This window comes from Scyliorhinus canicula, chromosome 5, assembly GCF_902713615.1.
Source record: "Scyliorhinus canicula chromosome 5, sScyCan1.1, whole genome shotgun sequence".
Classification (NCBI taxonomy): domain Eukaryota; kingdom Metazoa; phylum Chordata; class Chondrichthyes; order Carcharhiniformes; family Scyliorhinidae; genus Scyliorhinus; species Scyliorhinus canicula.
In genome coordinates this window covers 152,236,498-152,253,894 of record NC_052150.1, presented here as the reverse complement: position 1 = coordinate 152,253,894, position 17,397 = coordinate 152,236,498, and the positions used below count along the sequence as shown (strand labels likewise).

General features: G+C 42.8%; 1 protein-coding gene across 1 annotated transcript in view; it reads left to right on the top strand.

Annotated features, from left to right (window-relative positions):
- The window catches only part of tbc1d5 (TBC1 domain family, member 5), a 604,945-nt gene that overhangs the window by 96,542 nt on the left and 491,006 nt on the right, over nt 1-17,397 (top strand). The window lies entirely within an intron of this gene.

Genomic DNA, 17,397 nt, shown 5'->3' with positions numbered 1-17,397 from the left:
ATCTATAAAAATTACTTTGATGAAGCAACAAAGAAATGCATTTAAGTTTTCTGATTATACCAAGCTAGGTGGAAAGATAAGCTTCGGGCAGGACACAAGCTGCAATCCTGTGATCACAATCACAATTGGTCACAATGCTGGACCTCCCTTCCTAACTGCGCTGTGGGTGTACTTACACCATATGGACTGCAACAGTTCAAGAAGGTGGCTTATCGCACTTCCTCTAGGGCAATTAGGACTGGACAATAAATACTGGCCTATATCCTGTGAAAGTATAATGAAAAGGATATTCTTGCATTGGAGGCAGTACAATGAAGGTTCGCTATGTTGGTCCCTGGAATAAGGGCACTTGCTATGCTAAGCAGCTGAGTAAATTGGGTCTATATTCCCTGGAGTTTAGAAGATTGAGAGGTAATCTCATTGAAACCGACAAAATTCAGAAGAGGCTTGCTAGGGTGGAAGCTGAGTCCCACTGGTCAGGGAATCCAGCACACAGGGACACAGTCGCAGGATAAGGAGCTGATCATTTTAGGACAAAGAGAAATTGCTTCACTCAAAGAAATGTGCATCTTTGGAGTTCACTGCCCCAGAGGGTGCTCCATCGTTAAATATATTCAAGGTTGAGATAGACAGGTTTTTGGTGTCTTAGGAGCTGGCAGGAAAATGGAGTTGAAGCTCAAGATCAGCCATGATTGTCTTGAATGGCGGAGCATCTCAATGGGCTGTGTGGCCTACTCCTGGTTCTATTTCTTATATTCTTGTTTAATGCTGATGGATGCAAAGGGAGATGGCCATATTCTATCTTGTTGGAGATGGTCATTGCCCAGCACATATGTAAGACAAACCTGCCACCTATCACCCAAACCTGAATATTGTCCAAGTCTTCCTGCATGCAGGTAAGGATTGCTTCATTATTTAAGGAGCTATGAATAGGATTGAACACTGAAATAATCACTGAACATCCCCACTTCTTACCTTTATGATGGAGGGAACGTCATTTTTGAAGCAGCTGAAGATGGTTGTATGTGGGACTGTGCCCTAAGGAACTCCTGCAGTTCTCTCCAACAACACAATATCTTGCTTTGTGCTAATTATGACTGGCTGGTGGAAATCTTTCCTCCTGATTTCCATTGACTTCAGTTGTACAAGGTTTCCTTAATATCACACATTTGCCAAATGCTGCCTTTATGTTAAGGCAATCATTCTCATCTGACCTCTGGCCGTCAGCTTTTATGGACCAAGCTATAATGAGGCATGGAGTTATGATCCCAGGGAACCAGGGTCATTTCTAATATTATGCCACTCTAGGATTACTGAATTGCAATGGATTAATATAGTCAAAATTTTCATGTAGAATGCTAAATACATGTGCAAGTCTCTTTAGATTTGACGGCAGGATTTTAGGCTTTTTATTTTTGAAAAATTCAATTTTTAAAAAATGTTCAAAACCTGAAGTATACATCTTAAGTGCACATGTTCAATGTTTTTAAAGCAATTTTTTGACATGTTGATATAACACAATTGCTTTTAATGTTTTTGTACTTGTCGTGGCAGAATTCTTTTGGGTGTTCACTGATACATAATTGAATTGTGGTATTTCATGAAAGTGAATTCACTGTTGTGGTAATGAACTAATGTGTGATGCGAAACAGTATGGCTTGAAAGAATTGTTTTTTTAATGTTTGATACTAATAGATGGATGGTGAGGAGCAATTATTTTGTGTAGTGGAGTGTGGCAGTCCATTGTCGACAGTTGGCATGATAAGCAGCAATTTAAAACACTTCAATCATTTATGAATGCGTTGTAATGCATTGCAGAACTTTGGGGAAATTGAAACTTAAGTCAGGAATAAGAAATGGCCATTTGGTCCATCAAAATGGGCCCCCATAAACATTAAATTACCAGACTCAGAAATAACTATATGAGAAACTATATTTATTCCACTCGAGTGGTATAAGCCCTTGAGCGTGAACAACCAACAAATTTTCCGGCAAATGCAGGTGAAACAATTGAGAATTCAGATACATCATTCTTGTGGTTCAAATGGGGATGTACAATACTGTGATACATTCAGTGGTAATGTTTTATGATGTATGATATTCATGTTTCTGCAAGGAGCTTTGTATTTTAACAACATTAAGCACTGCATGCTGTACAATTCAAATGACGACATTTGAAATATTTTGTGTGTATGTATATATATATATATATATATATATATATGTGTGTATATGTGGTGTATCTATTTTCTTTTATTTCATGTTGTATTGAAAACAGCTATGTAACCATTTTGTATAAAATTTGAAAGGTTAAAATGCACACTTAATTCTCACATCTGTAGGGTAACTATTTCACAGAATTTGCTGTATTAATCTGATCAGGGAGTTGTCAAGGCTCCCTGCCACACCATGGGGTCCAGCTGTGCCACCAGGTAGATCTGTTGACCCTGCTGTCTCTTCCCTCATAGCTGTAGCTTGCAGAATTGTAAATAACTGAATTTACCAATGTTTGTTCAGCGTTGAAATTTATACCTCCCCTTCTGCCAGGTCAGTTCTTGATGGTAGCTGTCAGGAAAAGGTTTGATTCATTTTGTTGTTTATCTGGCCTGATGGTATATAGTTGTCACTATCTGGCTGCCCTGTTAAGCCTGAGATGCTCCCAAGCTTTCATACGTCTTTATTTCCAGTGTGATGCAATGCCTTTGGCTGCTGTTGCTTAATCTTTCTAATTTTATTTCTCACCAAAAAATAGTATTCCCCACAGCCAGCACTCCTACTACAAGATCTGTAAATTATTTTCACCCTATCTTCAGACTTTGAATATGCCTCGGGGTGGCTCTGAAGCTTGATGGCTTTTTCGTGGGAGCTACCCATCGTGACTTTAGTCTTCAAGAAGTAATATCCGCAAAAGGCAACCACTTCAACATCAACTTTGTGCAGCTGCTCTAACATAAACATCCCAAGGTGCTGCACAGGAGCATAATAAAGAAAAATAGCTTGTCAATCCATCAGGAGATAGTTGGGCAAGTGACCAAGCGCATGGTCAAAGAGGTCGGTTTTAAGGAACATCTTAAAGGAGGGAAGAGAGGCGGAGAAGTTATGGCTTGAATTCCAGAACTTCGGATTTCAGCAGCTGAAGGTACAGGCAGTGGTGGAGTAATTACATTTGGATTTGCTACAAGCAGCTAGAACTGAAGTAGTGTGGAGATCCTACAGAGTTGTGAGGCTGTAGGATATTGCTATCTCTGTAAAACCTAATACTGTCTTATTGAATGTAAAACCTAATACTGTCTTCTCGAATGTCACTGAGAGGTAGCATTTAAATGAGAATAGCAGGGATCAAGAATAAATCCTTGGCGTCCAGCAGAGTTAACAGTGTGGGAATGTATAGAGAAGGTGATGATACTCTTACTATGATTGGAGTGACAAGGATAGAAACAGGCAAGTGCAATCTCACAACGTTACAATAGTGATTATGTGTCAAATGCACTTCACCTCTGCACGTTAGCTTTGTAACTGAGAAAAGAATAACATCTTTTAAAAAGGCACTTCACCAGTTGAGTGCTTGGACCATTCGAGAAGTCTTTCGGTTTGGGAGCATTTGGATGGCCCTCAGATCAAGGAGCTTTTGGAATACAAATTGGGGGAATTAACAGCATTTGTGGATGGATTGCTGTGACTGACGTGGACAACAGCCAATGAGAAAGAATACAATAATTCGTCCAAGTCCGAGATGGTTTACATTAGAAAACTATTCCAATCCTTGAGAGAAAAATATTTTATAGATTATTTTTCTTCTCTAATTATTAATTTAAAAATATTTGCTATCAGCACTGTCTGAACATACTGCAGAATAACAGTTAATACACCTTGAGAATTAATTTTCCAGTCTATTTCAATTGTTTGGAAAAATACAACAAAACTTTCAGTAATTTGGTGTGGAGACCCATCCTTGCGCATGCTGATGTGCAGATTATATGCTGGAAAATTCTGCAAACTACATGTACTAATAATGTCCAGATAAGATTTTTTAAAATCTAGAGTACCCAATTCATTTTTTTTTCAATTAAGGGGCAATTTAGCATGCCCAATCCACCGAACCTGCACATATTTGGGTTGTGGGGTTGAGACCCACGCAGACACGGAGAGAATGCGCAGACTCCACACAACAGTGACCCGGGGCCAGGATCGAACCCGGGTCCGCGGTGCCGTGAGACAGCAGTGCTAACCACTACGCCATCATGCCGTATTCCCCCCACCCCATTCAGATATGATTTAAAGGCCTGTCCAACTGAGGTAAAAATATTCTGTTGAAACCTCAGTCTTTTGAAGATGGTTCGGTGGGTACATGTACACCACCTCTTGGGAAGTACGGTAGTGCAGTAGATAGCATTGTTGCTTCACAGCGCCAGGGTCCCAGGTTCAATTCTCGCTTGGGTCACTGTCTGTGAGGAGTCTGCACATTCTCCCCGTGTCTGGGTGGGTTTCCTCTGGGTTCTCCGGTTTCCTCCCACAGGTTCCGAAAGACGCGCTGATGGGTAATTTGAACATTCTGAATCTCCCTCTGTGTACCTGAACAGTGGCGACTCGTGGCTTTTCACAGTTACTTCATTGCAGTGTTAATGTAAGCCTACTTGTGACAATAAAGATTATTATTATTAATAAACACGAAGGTATAGACTCACCAGTAACAAGCTTTCCTTAAGACAGCCCCTTCATTCTGGGAATGAACCAAGTGAACCTTCTCTGCACTGTCTGCAATGTGAAAACATTGAGTTATTTAATTAATTAATCTGTAAATGTAACATGCTGACAGTTTTCTGATTTTAAATATTGACAGGAAGTGTGCATCATGTGCACGATTTTGTGTATAGTATATACAGCAATTAGAGAAATAAGTATTGTTCTCTTTGGAGCCGAGGAGTTCAAGGGAAGATTTAATTTATGTTGTGTTAGAGTGGAAAGTGTCTTTAAGATGCTCCTTATTCCAAATAGTGCTTTTTAATCCACTAACTGGGAACTTGGACTTGAAGACTTTTAAGAACAAACTTTTTAAAAGTAGGCTGGAAAGGGTGACTGGAAATTACAGCCAAAAATGGCTGAAGAATTTGCATTACTATGCAATCTACATTTTATAGGGATGGGGATGCTGAGTCTGTGAAGACTCCACCAGAGACAATAATCTCCTGAGGAATGTGAAAGACCAGCTCCTGTGCGATTAGTAAGACATTAAGACAAACATCTGAGATTCAACTGTTGGAAACAGTATGCTAAACATAATCATTTGGACCATGAGACAACGGCTAAGGTAACTTTGTAGGCGTGAGCTAATCACGCTATCTTTTGAAATACACAAATAACGCATATTTGGATTCTCTCCTCTGACAATGGAAAGAGCAAGTCTTTCTTGACAGTGCTCAGAAATTACTCACGTGACCCCTGAGTCACAGTGAAATAAAAGTACAAAGTTTTGTGTGGTGAATGTATAACATAAATCCACACTGTATATTACTGTGCCCCTGTGGGCTCCATCTGTGAGCCGTTGCGTGGCTCTGCCCACAGGGGGAGATGAGGAGCATGTACAGGGCTCCGCCCTTGGCTCCATCCCTAGCAGGAAGTATAAAGTGCTGCGGTCTTATGAGCCTGCCTTCAGTTCAGTTAGTTGCAGGCAGGCTCAGTTGTAAGTCGATTAACGCCACAGTTTACTTCACTCGTGTCTTTGAATGAATTGATGGTCACATCATTTTGGAAACGCATAGACGATCAGTTGACATTTATAGAGAACAGAAAGAATTGCAAATTGGCAACTGGACCCTTTTAGGAATGAAAAATAAGAGGCAGAAGATTTTTTTACAGATCCTGCACCTAAATTTTAAAACTTCTCTGCTCTGTACAGATGGTAACAGACCAGCTTTGGGTTTCCAGCCTTTGTTTTTTTTTGTTTCAGAAATTCTGTTTTTGCTGTATTTTGTATTTACTTTTTTTGAAGTTATACTGTTGCTTTTATGTCATTCTATAAATTCACAGTAGGCTTATAAATGTTGTATTTTGTAGTTAGTCGCATACGTCTCACTTGCTGATTATATTTTATGTTTGTGCTGCTTTTGCTGTTTTTTAGTATAAATCCTTTCTCATCACTTTAGTTAAAGGCTACAGCATAACAAAGATAATAGGGAAAATTATCTTACTGTTATTCTATAGCAGCACAATTTGTGGTTTATTAGGGTTTGTTCATATAGCTTGTTCACCAACAGGGCAGCTCGGTAGCACAGTGTTGCTTCACAGCACCAGGGTCCCAGGTTCGATTCCTGGCTTGGGTCACTGTCTGTGCAGAATCCGCATGTTCTCCCATTGTCTGAGTGGGTTTCCTCCGGGTGCTCCGGTTTCCTCCCACAAATTCCGAAAGACGTGCTGTTAGGTGAATTGGTCATTCTGAATTCTCCCTTAGTGTACCTGAACAGGTGCCGGAGTGTGGCAACTAGGGGATTTTCACAGTGACTTCATTGCAGTGCTAATGTAAGCCTACTTGTGACAATAACAATAATAATAACAACTTATTGTCACAAGTAGGCTTCAATGAAGTTACTGTGAAAAGCCCCTAGTCTCGGTGCCTGTTTGGGGAGGCCGGTACGGGAATTCAACCCGCGCTGCTGGCATTGTTCTGTATTGCAAGCTCGCTATTTAGCCCACTGTGCTAAATACGAAAGATTATTATGAGAACAATTTCAACCATGTTGTAAATTTCAAACTTTCACCAAGACGTATTCAGGAATTTCAGTTCAGAGTGCATATCTTTTAAGCCTCCCTTTCTGTCATGGGACTCATCGATGGACAAAGTAAATTAAAGCAATGTAGCTTTATGCATTAAAACAGATTTTCATGCCTCAGTTGATTTCTAATGTAAATTAGTAGCAACAGCCATTATCCATTTGAGAGACTGTGTTCCCATAAAAATATAAAATGCACTTACGGCATCAAGTGCACATGTACTTTGTTGGAAATAGTTTATTGCTTTTGTTACTTTTGCTGCATCGTCACTGGCTAGGGGTGACATAAAAAAATCAACTTCAGCCTAAGTGGTGGGAACCAAATTCTAATTTTAAACTTTGAATGAAGAAGCTGTTGATGTGTGCCTGTGCACACCATGAGAACAAAGAAATAAATTCAATTGCCTCAAGTATCACAATGAAAACGTCATAACTCTTTTCATTTGGTCTGTCCTGGTCATGCATCTCTTAAATCGACTGATGGGTGGACTTTTTGTTGTAAAAAGTATTTTGGTCATTGTCTTTAAATCCAAAGTTCAAATTTTAAGACTCCATATACAAAATTAGGAGTCAATAGCAAGTTTGTGTTTGAAAGATTGTAAAGTATTCTACAATTTTAAGCTCTTAAAACAAATGTAACGTATTCTACAATTTTAAGCTCCTAAAAACAAATGTAAGACCCTGATAGTAACAATAATCTTTATTAGTGTCACAAATAGGCTTACATTAACACTGCAATAAAGTGACTGAGGAGGCTTGATTTCAACAGGAAGAGGAAAACAATGGGGTATTACTTATTTGTGGCTTAGAAGGACAACACAAGCTAAGTTCAGAGGAAGAAACTTCATTGCAGTACCGTAAGTGCTCACTTAAAGTTGTGGTTGCATTCCTGAAAATCTTTAGGTAATTCCTCCTCCCAGATTCAGGCATTGCTTTCTCCATGCGGCTGCGGCCTCTGATGGCTGGCCTAGAATGCAGTGGGACAGCAGGCAAGGGCTGGAACCGAGTGCAGACAATATAAGATCGAAAATAGCGACGTAAACTGACAAAAACAGGCTTTGAGGAATAAGTGAAGCAACGTTAAACAGGGTGATTTGAAGCCAGGACTTTGTAATCGAGGAAAAGATATTGAGAGAGCAGTATTGCTAAGTAGGTGCGATTTTTCTTCCATCTTGTTTTTAATAAACTTTGAATTGGAGTAGAAAATTTATCAGGGCTACAAACACAAAATCCAATATATATTTTTCTATCTCAGGACCATATTCCACTTGTCATCTTGTTGCAATCCTTTTTGAGATCTGTAATTTAGATCAAGCTGGGGATGTAGGTAGATGTGTCTGTCGCATGTGGAATATATGAAATATTAACCTTTCATTCAGTCACTGATCTGTTGTGATAGCACAACATCTTGGCCGGGATTCTCCGATGGCTGACGCTGAAATCGCAAAACGCAATTGGGCGGAGAATAGGTTTTGACGCTAAAATCGCTGCGGGCGCCGATTTGACTCGCAATTCCCTGTCACCTCGACAGCGGAATCAATACGGTCTGGACCGCACGTACGGTAAACACCATTTGCATGTCATTAAAGGGCAGACCTGTTATTCTCCAGGGCCTCTGTGATGCTCCGCTTCCGATGGGCCAAGTTCCCGATGGCGCGGTTCACTTCTGCTTTTAAAAATCGTGAAACTGGTGCTTGGCTGCTGTGAGAGAGGGGGTGTGGGGGTGTGTGGCAAGTGTCCAACATCACCATAGTTTGCTGACAGTTGTGCGGCTTGCCGGGCCGGGGGTGGAGGGGGGTGGGTGGAAAGAGTAGCAGGGTGTGGCCAGGAGGTGGGCTGTGGGGGCCGGGAAAGGGGGGGGGAGGCATGGATCACTATTGCTGCAGCTGGAAAGGCAGCCATGCAGCGGCACACACCGCTAACAGCCCACTCAGGCCCATGGCATGTATAGGTTTCCCCCGAGGTGCCCTCTGGTCCCAACTAACTCATGGGTGCTCTCCAGCACAACCAGTGCCGTCTTGTTGGTTGGGATAAGTGTGTGTGGGGGGATTGTAATGTGTATTTGCGACTGCAGCTTGTCAGCCTCCCGAGTGTCAATCACGGACCTGGCGAATCCTGCACCATTTTTTATTGGAATCGATTGTGTTCCACATGGCTCCGGTGCTAGCCCCTTCACAGTTGTTGAATCCAATCCAGGTTCGGCACCAGTTTTGCTGTTGTGAAAGTCCACAAATTCTGCATCGCCGGCAAAACTTAGTCTCAGAAACGGAAATTCCTGCCATGTTTTGTCGGACAGAACTATTGTTGTTACCTTTACATTTGGTATTCTTGTGAATTGTCATGATGAGCGAAGATGTACAGCTTCGGCAATGTCTTTTTTCAACAATCTTATGTTTTCATGCAAATTTCATAGTATATAGGTGCAGCAGGGTAGCATGGTGGTTAGCATAAATGCTTCACAGCTCCAGGGTCCCAGGTTCGATTCCCGGCTGGGTCACTGTCTGTGTGGAGTCTGCACGTCCTCCCCCTGTGTGCGTGGGTTTCCTCCGGGTGCTCCGGTTTCCTCCCACAGTCCAAAGATGTGCGGGTTAGGTGGATTGGCCATGCTAAATTGCCCGTAGTGTCCTAATAAAAAGTAAGGTTAAGGGGGGGGTTGTTGGGTTACGGGTATAGGGTGGATACGTGGGTTTGAGTAGGGTGATCATGGCTCGGCACAACATTGAGGGCCGAAGGGCCTGTTCTGTGCTGTACTGTTCTATGTTCTATGTTCTATTTGCCTGAGTTTTTTGCTTTTCATTAATAACAGTTACATTTAAAAGAAAACACCTTTGAGAAGTACCTTAGTTTCATTAAAGACATGACTGATTTGTTTTGAGTGGAAAATAGTGTAATCAATTCTTGTGCAACCAGACAAATCAGTTGTTCAATGAAGCCCACTCGCTTTGTCTGAAATTGAACTAAAAAGATTCAAAATGCTTGTGCAGTTTCAAGAGTATTTATCTGTATGCACTTGGAAATCATAGTTATTTGGTTAAATTCCCATCCTGCAGTATTGATTAGGGAGGGATGTGAGGAAAAAGAAAAATTGTTGCGTTGATTTTTTTTTCTCTTCACCTCCTGAGTTTATTGTGTGTAAATAAACTGCATGAACTGCAGTCATTAAAATTATACATTAATAATACATTTTACCATCTGAGAAGATTTAAATTGCATTAGATTGGATTATCTGTGCTTAAATAATGAATTTGTTTCTGCTTTTAGTTCATTGGCTTATTTCAGTTTTAAGGTTTCTGGTTTAACTACACTATTTTAACCATCTGTAAACTTTAGGCAAACTGTGGCATCGGCTCATTGTGCTTTGGTTAGGACACAGTGGTATACAGTTGGGAGGGAGTTGCCCTGTGAGTGCTCAACATTGATTCAAACCCATGAAGTCTCGTGGCACCAGGTCACCGAGGGCAAGGAAACCTCTTGCTGATTACCACATACCGGCCCCTCTCAGCTGATGAATCAGTGCTCCACATTGAACACCACTTTGAGGAAGCACTGAGGGGGGCAAAGGTGCAAAATATACTTGGATTTCAATGTCCATCACCAAGAATGACTCAGCAGTATCACCACAGACCAAGTCTTATAGAACATAGCTGCTAGACTGGTCTTATAGAACATAGCTGCTAGACTGGTCTTATAGAACATAGCTGCTAGACTGGTTCTTCTTGAAATTCATTTATGGGACGTGGGCGTAGCTGGCTGGGTCAGCATTTATTGCTCTTGAACCAAGTGGTTTTCTAGGGCAGTTTAGAGTCAACCACATTGCTGTGGGTCTGGAGTCACATGTAGGCCACACCAAAGATGGATGGCAAATTTCCTTTCCTAAAGGGCATAGTAAACCAGATGGGTTTTTATGACAATCAACAATGATTTCATAGTCATGGTGAGACTTTTATCTCCAGATGCTCTATTGAATTCAAATTTTGTAATCTGCCATGGTGGGATTTGAACTTGGGTCCCCAGAGTATTATCCTGAGTTTCTGATAGACTACTTCAGTGACTATACTGCTACGCTACCACCACCACCCCACCTGTAGGGGAAATGGTGAGGGAACCAACAAGAGTGAAAATCATACCTGACCTCATCCTCACCAGCCTACCTGCCGGAGATGCATCTGTCCATGACAGTTTCAGTAGAAGTGACCACCCCACAGTCTTTGTGGAGACAAAGCGGCATGGTGGCACAGTGGTTAGCACTGCTGCATCACAGCGCCAGGGATATGGATTCAGTTCTAGCCTCGGGTGACTATCTGTGTGGAGTTTGCAAGTGTCTGCATGGGTTTCCTCCAGGTGCTCCGCTTTCCTACCACAGTCGAAAGATGTGCAGGTTAGGTGGATTGGCCATGCTAAATTGCTTCTTTGTGTCCAAAGGGTTCTGTGTGGTTACTGGGTTATGGGGGTGGGACCAAGGTCGGTTGCTCTTTCCAAGGGTTGGTGCAGACTCGATGGACCGAATGGCACTGTAGAGATTTATATTGAGAATATCCTCTGTGGCCATCTAAAATGGCTGCCCGCAAAGAATTATGGGAATTGTGGCCAGGTTTGGGACACAGAAGCTTGTCTCTTTGCAAACCGCAGCCCCGAAGTATGCAGGAATTCACACCTCATTCAGGGTGATGAAAGTAACAATGGGACCATCAGGTCAATCGCATCATCTTCTCGACTAGACGGCACCAAGCTCCTGCTCGGAGCCCTCCCAGGATTGCCCACTGAGTGCCCACCCCAAACGTGATGTGGCTTCCCCTGATTGGATGTGATCAATCAGAGGGTGGAGCCCTGAGGAATTGATTGACAGTGACCCAGAAACTACCCACAAAAGGGGCGGGGAAAACTCACGCCAGTTAAAAGACAATGTGATTTCTGTCTCTTTTGGGACCTGCCTCTGCCCCTACCAACTGCAGCACCTCGACCAGCCAAGTTCAAGGACCCACGGTCACTACCTGAAGGACGAGCCGCAGCCGAGACGAACCTGAAGACTTCCAGTCGACACACGTGAGGATCCAGATAAAGGCCTTCTCTAACCTGCAGAGTCGGTCACTTGGAAGTTAAATAAAAGTCATTTTAGTTGTTAGGTGTAGTTTAATAAGTAGCTGCATGTAGATTATTACACATAGCACCAAGCCTGTGCTTAATAAGAAACAGTAATTGAACTAACACACTGGTTGTGTGGTCATTTGTCCAATACAAGAAACAGACTCGCGTCTTGTGGTTCAGGTAAAAGAGCAACACCTCCATCGTGTTTTGCAGCACTACCACTATGCTAAATGGGATAGACTTTGAACAGATCTCACAACTCAAGACTGGGCATTCTGAGGCTGTGTGAGCCAGCAGCAGAACAGTACTCAACCACATTCTCTCACCTCATGACCTGGCATATCCTCCACTCTACCATTGCTACCAAGCCAGGGATCAACCCTGGTTAAATGGAGAGTGCGGGGGGGGGGGGCATGGTAGGAGCAAAACAAGCCATACCTATAAATGATGTGTCAACCTAGTGAAGCTACAACACAGGATTAGGTGCATGCCAAGCAGCAACTAATAGACAGAGTTGAGCAATCTCATACCAACGGATCAGACCTAAGCTCTGCAGTCCTGCCATGTCAAATCATGGATGGTGGTGGACTATTAAACAACTACTGGAGGAGGAGGCTTCACAATACCCCCATCCTCAATGATGAGGGGCCCAGAACATCTTTGCAAAAGATCAGGCTGAAACATTCACAACAATCTTTTGAGTGAATGATCCATCTTGGTCTCATCCAAAGGTCCCCTGAATCACAATGTCAGTCTTCAGCTGATTTGATTCACTCCATGTAATATCAAGGAAAGGCTGAAGGCACTGGATACAGCAAAGGTTTTGGGTCTTGACAATATTCCAGGAACAGTACTGTGTGCTCCAGAACTTGCTGTGCCCCTAGCCAAGTTGCTCCAGTACAGCTATAACACTTGCCTCTTCCTGGCAATGTGGAAAGTTTCCCACATATGTCCTGTACAGAAGAACCAGAACAAATTCAACCCGGCCAATTACTGCCATCAGTCTATTCTCGAACATGAGTAAAGTGATGACAGGGGGTCATGAACAGCTGCAAAACCTGCTTAGTAATAACCTGCTCACTGGTGCTCAGTCTGGGTTCTGCCAGGGCCGCTCAGCTCCTTACTTTATTACAGTCTTGTTTCATACATGAACAGCCGAATTCCAGAGGTGAGGGAAGAGTGACTGCCCTTGACATCAAGGCAGCATTTGATCGAAATGCCCGAATTTCCATCATAAGATGCTCACTGATGATTGCCCGATGTTCAGCACTTTTTGTGACTCGCATACTGAAGCAGTCCATGTCCAAATGCAGCAAAACCTGGACAATATCCAGGCTTCAGCTGACAAGTGGCAAGTAACATTCACACCACAAGTGCCAGGCAATGGCCATCTTGGACAAGAGAGAATCTAACCACTGCCTCTTGACATTCAATGGCATTATCATTACCCACTATCAACATCTGGGGATTATTATTGACCAGAAACTGAACTGGACAAGTCATATAACCACTGTGGCTACATGAACAGGCCAGAAGCTAGGCATCCTGCAACAAGTAACTCACTTCTTGACTCTTCAAAGCCTATCCACAAGGCACAAGACAACTAGTGAGGTGGAGGGTTCAGTTGTATGGAAAATTAGAAAATCAAAGTTAGAGGAAAAGGTGGGAGTGCACATTAATTAACTGGTTAAAGTGGCCGAGGGCTGAAGAGAGGTTAGCAAAAGTTTTCAGAATACACATTAGAACAGTGTATAGAAAGTGGCAGGAATCAATCTAACTTCAGGCACAGCAAAAAAGGGACAACTCTGAGAAGTGGGGGATCAATGCAGGACTCAGGATGTTGTACCTAAATGCATGCAGAATACGAAACCTGGTAAATGAACTTGTTGTGCACATTGAAATTGGCGGGTACGATGTGGGCATCAGGCGTGGTTGCAAGGGGATCAGGACTGGGATCCGCATGGTATGTCGCCTGCCCGGTGCCAGGGTGAGGGACATCTTCGACTGGCTTGAAAGGATATTGTAGAGGGAGGGGGGGAGGATCCAGTTTTTGTGGTCCACGTTTGGACAAACAGCATAGGCAAGACTAGGAAAGAGGACCTGTTGGAGGATTATCAGGCACTAGGAACTAAATTTTAAAAAACAAGTCCTCCAGGGTCATAATCTCTAGATTAATATGCGACTGACGTGTGAATTGGCATAGGGATGAGAAAATTAGGGAAGTAAACCCATGTCTAAAGGAGTGGTGCGGGAAGGAGGGGTTTCATTTCATGGGGCATCGGCATCGGTATTGGAACTGGAGGGATCTGTACCGTTGGGACGGTTTTCACCTGAACCGATCTGGGACCAGTGTTCTGGAGGAAAGGATATATAGGGTGGTCTCAAGCACTTTAAACTAGCAGGTGGGGGAGGGAAGGGTAACACAGTGGGAAGTAAAATGATTGATGGGAAGCAAAGCAGCAGGTTAGCATGTGGGAAGGTGGGTTTGACTAAATGGAAAGTCATGACAAATGATAAAGGGAAGAAGAATTCGGGAGATGTTATTAATGGAGGTGATAGCATTCAAAACAAAGGTATAAAAATTACCATAAAGGCACTTTACCTGAATGATCGTAGCATTCAAAACAAGATTAATGAGTTGATGGCACAAATCATCGCAAATGAGTATGATTTAGTGGCCATTACAGAGGCATGGTTGCAGGACGGTCACGACTGGGAGTAAAATATCCAGGGATAACAGACTATTCGGATGGACAGACAGGAAGGTAAGGGAGGGGGTGTAGCACTGATAGTTAAGGATGTCATTAGGGCGGTAGTGAGAGATGATATAGGTTTTATGGAGAAAAAGGCTGAATCTATTTAGGTGGAAATTAGAAATAGTGAGCAGAAAAGGTCACTGGTAGACATAGTCTATAGGCTGCCAAATAATAACATCATGGTATGACAGGCAATAAACAAAGAAATAACAGATGCATGTAAAAATGATATGGCACTGTGCAGGTTAGGTGGATTGGTTAGGTCCAAAAAAATGCAGGTTAGGTAGATTGGCCATGCTAAATTGCCTCTTAGTGGCCAAAAGATTATATAGGGTTATGGGGATAGGGTGAGGTGTGGGCTTGGGTAGGGTGCTCTTTCCAAGGGATGGTGCAGACTCAATGGGCTGAATGGCCTCTTGCACTGTGGATTTTATGAATTATGGGAGATTTTAATCTACATGTCGATTGATGAAGCCAGGTCGGTCAGGGCAGCCTTGAGGAGGAGCTCATAGAATGTATCCACAATAGTTTCCTCAAACAGTATATAGCGGAACCTACAAGGGAGCAAGCTATCTTAGTTTTTTCCTGTGTAATGCGACAGGAATAATTAATGATCTCATACTTAGGGATCCTCTCGGAAGGAGCGATCATAGCATGGTTGAATTTAAAATACAGATGCAGTGTGAGAAGGTAAAATCTAATATCAATGTCTTGTATTTAAACAAAGGAGACTACAATGGGATGAGGGAGGAGTTGGCTAGGGTAGATTGGGAGTAAAGGCTTTGTGGTGGGACAATTGAGGAGCAGTAAAGGACTTTCAAAGAGATTATTCATAGTGCTCAGAAAAAGTATACCAGTGAAAAAGAAGGACTGTCGGAAAAAGGATAATGAGCCATGGATATCTGAGAATATAAAGGAGGGTATCAAATTGAAAGAAAAGGCATACAAGGTGACAAAGATTAGTGGTAAACTAGAGAATGGAGTACAATGTTGGTAAATGTGAGGTCATCCATTTTGGCAGGAGTAACAGCAAAATGGACTATTATTTAAATGGTAAAAAATTGCAGTATATTGCTGTGCAGAAGGACCTAGGTGAGAGATGATATAGGTCCTTGTGCATGAGTCGCAAAAAAAAAAAAATTGGTTTGCAGGTTCAGCAAGTAATTAAGAAGGCAAATTGAATTTTGCCCTTTGTTGCTAGAGAGATGGAGTTTAAAAGCAGGGATGTTATGTTGCAACTGTGCAGTGTGCTGGTGAGGACACACCTGGAGTATTGTGTACAGTTTTGGTCTCCTTACTTGAGAAAGGATGTACTGGCATTGGAGGGCATGCAGAGGAGATTCACTAGGTTGATTCTGGAGTTGAGAAGATTAGTTTATGAGGAGAGACTGGGACTAGACTCATTGAAATTTAGAAGAATTGTTGGGGGGGAGGGGAAGAGAGACATTATAGAAACATGTAAAATTATGAAGGGAATAGATAGGATAGAAGCAGAGAGGTTGTTTCCACTGGCGGGTGAAACTAGAACTAGGGGGCATAGCCTCAAAATAAGGGGGAGCAAATTTAGGACTGAGTTTAGGAGGAACATAGTCATCCAAAGAGTTGTGAATCTGTGGAATTCCCTGCCCAGTGAAGCAGTTGAGGCTGCCTCGTTAAATGTTTTTAAGGCAAAGGTAGGTAGATTTTTGAACAGTAAAAGAATAAAAGGTTATGGTGTGCGGGTGGAGTCCACAAAATATCTTATTGAATGGTGGAGCAAGCTCAAGGTCCAGATGGCCTACCCCTGCTCCTAGTTCTTATGTTCATATATTGGATTGGATTTGTTTATTGTCACGTATACCGAGGTACAGTGAAAAGTATTTTTCTGCAAGCAGCTCAACAGATCATTCAGTACATGAGAAGAAAAGGGAATTAAACAAAATTCAAGAAAATACATAATAGGGCAACACAGGATATACAATGTAACTACATAAGCATTGGCATCGGATGAAGCATACAGGGTGTAGTGTTAATGAGGTCAGTCAATAAGAGGGTCATTTAGGAGTCTGGTGACAGTGGGGGAAGAAGCTGTTTTTGAGTCTGTTCGTGCGTGTTCTCAGACTTCTGTATCTCCTGCCCAATGGAAGAAGTTGGAAAAGTGAATAAGCCGGGTGGGAGGGATGCTTGATTATGCTGCCCGCTTTCCCCCGGCAGTGGGAGGTGTAGATGGAGTCCATGGATGGGAGGCTGGTTCGTGTGATGGACTGGGTGGTATTCACGACTCTCTGAAGTTCCTTGTGGTCCTGGGCCGAGGAGTTGCCATACCAGGCTGTGATGCAGCCCGATAGGATGCTTTCTATGGTGCATCTGTAAAAGTTGGTAACGGTTAATGTGGACATGCCGAATTTCCTTAGTTTCCTGTGCTTTCTTGGTGATAGCGTCGATGTGAGTGGACCAGGACAGATTTTTGGTGATGTGCACCCCTCGGAATTTGAAACTGCTAACCATTAGGGGCAGCACGGTAGCATGGTGGTTAACATAAATGCTTCACAGCTCCAGGGTCCCAGGTTCGATTCCCGGATGGATCACTGTCTGTGCGGAGTCTGCACGTCCTCCCCGTGTGTGCGTGGGTTTCCTCCGGGTGCTCCGGTTTCCTCCCACAGTCCAAAGATGTGCGGGTTAGGTGGATTGGCCATGCTAAATTGCCCGTAGTGTCCTAAAAAGTAAGGTTAAGGGGGGGGGGGGTTGTTGGGTTACGGATATAGGGTGGATACGTGGGTTTGAGTAGGGTGATCATTGCTCGGCACAAC